Source organism: Salvelinus fontinalis, unplaced genomic scaffold, assembly GCF_029448725.1.
Source record: "Salvelinus fontinalis isolate EN_2023a unplaced genomic scaffold, ASM2944872v1 scaffold_2612, whole genome shotgun sequence".
Classification (NCBI taxonomy): Eukaryota; Metazoa; Chordata; class Actinopteri; order Salmoniformes; family Salmonidae; genus Salvelinus; species Salvelinus fontinalis.
The window spans coordinates 5,001-10,694 of record NW_026602821.1 but is presented as its reverse complement, the minus strand read 5'-3'; positions in this window follow the sequence as shown (position 1 = coordinate 10,694).

Genomic DNA, 5,694 nt, shown 5'->3' with positions numbered 1-5,694 from the left:
AGTAACTATAGTAGTAAAACCCCTTACTGTGACAGTGACTATAGTAGTAAAACCCCTCACTGTGACAGTGACTATAGTAGTAAAACCCCTTACTGTGACAGTAACTATAGTAGTAAAACCCCTTACTGTGACAGTGACTATAGTAGTAAAACCCCTCACTGTGACTGTGACTATAGTAGTAAAACCCCTTACTGTGACAGTGACTATAGTAGTAAAACCCCTTACTGTGACTATAGTAATAAAACCCCTTACTGTGACAGTGGCTATAGTAGTAAAACCCTTTACTGTGACAGTGACTATAGTAATAAAACCCCTTAATGTGACTATAGTAATAAAACCCTTTACTGTGACAGTGACTCTAGTAGTAAAACCCCTTACTGTGACAGTGACTATAGTAGTAAAACCCCTTACTGTGACTATAGTAGTAAAACCCTTTACTGTGACTATAGTAGTGAAACCCCTTACTGTGACAGTGACTCTAGTAGTAAAACCCCTTACTGTGACAGTGACTATAGTAGTAAAACCCCTTACTGTGACTATAGTAGTAAAACCCTTTACTGTGACTATAGTAGTGAAACCCCTTACTGTGACAGTGACTATTGTAGTAAAACCCCTTACTGTGACTATAGTAGTGAAACCCCTTACTGTGACTATAGTAGTGAAACTCCTTACTGTGACAGTGACTATAGTAGTAAAACCCCTTACTGTGACTATAGTAGTGAAACCCCTTACTGTGACAGTGACTATAGTAGTAAAACCCCTTACTGTGACTATAGTAGTAAAACCCTTTACTGTGACAGTGACTATAGTACTAAAACCCCTTACTGTGACAGTGACTATAGTAGTAAAACCCCTTACTGTGACAGTGACTATAGTAGTAAAACCCTTTACTGTGACTATAGTAGTGAAACCCCTTACTGTGACAGTGACTATAGTAGTAAAACCCCTTACTGTGACTACAGTAGTGAAACCCCTTACTGTGACAGTGACTATAGTAGTAAAACCCCTTACTGTGACTATAGTAGTAAAACCCTTTACTGTGACAGTGACTATAGTAGTAAAACCCCTTACTGTGACAGTGACTATAGTAGTAAAACCCCTTACTGTGACAGTGACTATAGTAATAAAACCCCTTACTGTGACTATAGTAGTAAAACCCCTTACTGTGACAGTGACTATAGTAGTAAAACCCCTTACTGTGACTATAGTAATAAAACCCCTTACTGTGACTATAGTAGTAAAACCCCTTACTGTGACAGTGACTATAGTAGTAAAACCCCTTACTGTGACAGTGACTACAGTAGTAAAACCCCTTACTGTGACTATAGTAATAAAACCCCTTACTGTGACTATAGTAGTAAAACCCCTTACTGTGACAGTGACTATAGTAATAAAACCCCTTACTGTGACAGTGACTATAGTAATAAAACCCCTTACTGTGACTATAGTAGTAAAACCCCTTACTGTGACAGTGACTATAGTAGTAAAACCCCTTACTGTGACAGTGACTATAGTAGTAAAACCCCTTACTGTGACTATAGTAATAAAACCCCTTACTGTGACTATAGTAGTAAAACCCTTTACTGTGACAGTGGCTATAGTAGTAAAACCCCTTACTGTGACAGTGACTATAGTAGTAAAACCCCTTACTGTGACAGTGACTATAGTAATAAACCCCTTACTGTGACAGTGACTATAGTAGTAAAACCCCTTACTGTGACAGTGACTATAGTAGTAAAACCCCTTACTGTGACAGTGACTATAGTAGTAAAACCCCTTACTGTGACTATAGTAATAAAACCCCTTACTGTGACAGTGGCTATAGTAGTAAAACCCCTTACTGTGACAGTGACTATAGTAGTAAAACCCCTTACTGTGACAGTAACTATAGTAGTAAAACCCCTTACTGTGACAGTGACTATAGTAGTAAAACCCCTCACTGTGACAGTGACTATAGTAGTAAAACCCCTTACTGTGACAGTAACTATAGTAGTAAAACCCCTTACTGTGACAGTGACTATAGTAGTAAAACCCCTCACTGTGACAGTGACTATAGTAGTAAAACCCCTTACTGTGACAGTAACTATAGTAGTAAAACCCCTTACTGTGACAGTGACTATAGTAGTAAAACCCCTCACTGTGACTGTGACTATAGTAGTAAAACCCCTTACTGTGACAGTGACTATAGTAGTAAAACCCCTTACTGTGACTATAGTAATAAAACCCCTTACTGTGACAGTGGCTATAGTAGTAAAACCCTTTACTGTGACAGTGACTATAGTAATAAAACCCCTTAATGTGACTATAGTAATAAAACCCCTTACTGTGACAGTGACTATAGTAGTAAAACCCCTTACAGTGACTATAGTAATAAAACCCCTTACTGTGACTATAGTAATAAAACCCCTTACTGTGACTATAGTAGTAAAACCCCTTACTGTGACAGTGGCTATAGTAGTAAAACCCCTTACTGTGACTATAGTAATAAAACCCCTTACTGTGACAGTGGCTATAGTAATAAAACCCCTTACTGTGACTATAGTAATAAAACCCCTTACTGTGACAGTGACTATAGTAGTAAAACCCCTTACTGTGACTATAGTAATAAAACCCCTTACTGTGACTATAGTAATAAAACCCCTTACTGTGACTATAGTAGTAAAACCCCTTACTGTGACAGTGGCTATAGTAGTAAAACCCCTTACTGTGACTATAGTAATAAAACCCCTTACTGTGACAGTGGCTATAGTAGTAAAACCCCTTACTGTGACAGTGACTATAGTAGTAAAACCCCTTACTGTGACTATAGTAATAAAACCCCTTACTGTGACAGTGACTATAGTAGTAAAACCCCTTACTGTGACTATAGTAATAAAACCCCTTACTGTGACAGTGACTATAGTAGTAAAACCCCTTACTGTGACAGTGACTATAGTAGTAAAACCCCTTACTGTGACAGTGACTATAGTAGTAAAACCCCTTACTGTGACAGTGACTATAGTAGTAAAACCCCTTACTGTGACAGTGACTATAGTAGTAAACCCCCTTACTGTGACAGTGACTATAGTAGTGAAACCCCTTACTGTGACAGTGACTATAGTAGTAAAACCCCTTACTGTGACAGTGACTATAGTAATAAAACCCCTTACTGTGACAGTGACTATAGTAGTAAAACCCCTTAATGTGACTATAGTAGTAAAACCCCTTACTGTGACTATAGTAGTAAAACCCCTTACTGTGACAGTGACTATAGTAGTAAACTCCTTACTGTGACAGTGACTATAGTAGTAAAACCCCTTACTGTGACAGTGACTATAGTAATAAAACCCCTTACTGTGACTACTATTTAGTCTCCTCGATCAAAACTTTTGTGGCCTTCCCCCAATCGTTTATTGGAATCAGGGGAGCAGAGTGAGTGGTTTGTTGTTGTTTTAAGTGTTTCCATATTACTGGTTCTATATGTGATGGATCAATGTTTAAGACAGAGCAGAGTGAGTGGTTTTAATTTTCTCCATATTACTGGTTCTATATGTGATGGATCAATGTTTAAGACAGAGCAGAGGTGAGTGAGAAATAGGAACCATTTGAGCAGGAGATTAAAGCACTATATTCTCAGATAGCGCTGCAGGGTTTAATGTCTAAATCAATGGACGAGAGTACTTGCACACAACACAATCTCACTGCTGTAATAGGTGGCTATGTTACTGCCAGTGTACAGTGTTTTCTGAAAACATTCAGACCCCTTGACTTTTTCCACATTTTTTTACGTTACAGCCTTAATCTAAAATGTATAAAATATTTGTTTCCATCATCAATCTACACACAATACCCCATAATGACATCATAATACCCCATAATGACATCCCAATACCTCATAATGACATCCCAATACCCCATAATGACATCATAACACCCCATAATGACAAAGTGAAAACAGGTTTTTAGAAATGTTGGCAAATGTATAAAAACACAAAAACAGAAATAACTTGTTTACATAAGTATTCAGACTCTTTGCTATTAAACTCGAAATTGAGCTCAGGTGCATCCTGTTCCCATTGATCATCCTTGAGATATATCTGCAACTTGATTGGAGTCCACCTGTGGTAAATTCAATTGATTGGACATGATTTGGAAAGGCACACACTTGTCTATATAAGGTGCCACAGTTGACAGTTCATGTCAGAGCAAAAACCAAGCCATGAGGTCAAAGGAATTGTCTGTAGAGCTCCGAGACAGGATTGTGTCGAGACACAGATCTGGGGAAGGGTACCAAAATATTTCTGCAGCATTGAAGGTCCCCAAGGACACAGTGGTCACCATCATTCTTAAATGGAAGAAGTTTGGAATCACCAAGACTCTTCCTAGAGGTTGTCGCCTGGCCACTGAGCAATCGGGGGAAAAGGGCCTTGGTCAGGGAGGTGACCAAGAACCCTATGGTCACTCTGACAGAGCTCCAGAGTTCCTCTTTGGAGATGGGAGAACCTTCCAGAAGGACAACCATCTCTGCAGCTCTCCACCAATCAGGCCTTTAGGGTAGAGTGGTCAGACGGAAGCCAATCCTCAGTAAAAGGTACAAGACAGCCCGCTTGGAGTTTGCCAAAATGCACCTAAAGACTCTCAGACCATGTGAAACAAGATTCTCTGCTGATGAAACCAACATTGAACTATTTGGCCTGAATGCCAAGCTTCACGTCTGGAGGAAACCTGGCACCATCCTTACAGTGAAGCATGGTGGTTGCAGCATGTGTGGAGATATTTTTCAGCAGCAGGAACTAGGAGACTACTCAGGATTGAGGGAAAGATGAACGGAGCAAAGTGCAGAGAGATCCTTGATGAAAACCTGCTCCAGAGCGCTCAGGACCTCAGACTGCGGCAAAGGTTTACCTTCCAACAATGACCCTAAGCACAAAGCCAAGGCAATGCAGGAGTGGCTTTGAGACAAGTCTCTGAATGTCCTTGAGTGGCCCAGCCAGAGCCCGGACTCGAAAATAGCTGTGCAGCGACGCTCCTCATCCAACCTGACATAGCTTGAGAGAATCCCCAGAGAAGAATGGGAGAAACTCCCCAAATACAGGTGTGCCAAGCTTGTAGCGACATACCCAAGAAGATTCAAGGCTGTAATCGCTGCCAAAGGTGCTTCAATAAAGTACTGAGTAAAGGGTCTGAATACTTATATTTATATATTTATATATATATATATATATATATATATATATATATATATATATTTCTGTGAAAAAAAACAATTTCATCCATTTTAGAATAAGGCTGTAACGTAACAAAATGTGGAAAAGGTCAAGGGGTCTGAATACTTTGGCAGTGCATTGGCAGCATTTAATCGGTGCACCTGCATGTAAGCTTAGAACAGGTTGGAAAGGTCAGAGATTTATTTTATTATACAGGTTGTCTTGTTAAGATGAATCATTTTTTTCAGACATCAAGAAGGAGAGAGAGAGAGAGAGAGAGAGAGAGAGAGAGAGATTAGAGGATGAGGGTCAGCGGTAGAGGGGTATATAGTGTGGCTTGACCTGCTTGTGTCCTGATGGGTGGAGACAGGAAGTGTCAGAGTAATGGAGAGAGAGGGAAGGAGAGGGGGATGAGAGGGCCAGGATCAAAGGTAAAGCTCACCTGCTTGTGTCCTGATGGGTGGAGACAGGAAGTGTCAGAGTAATGGAGAGAGAGGGAAGGAGAGGG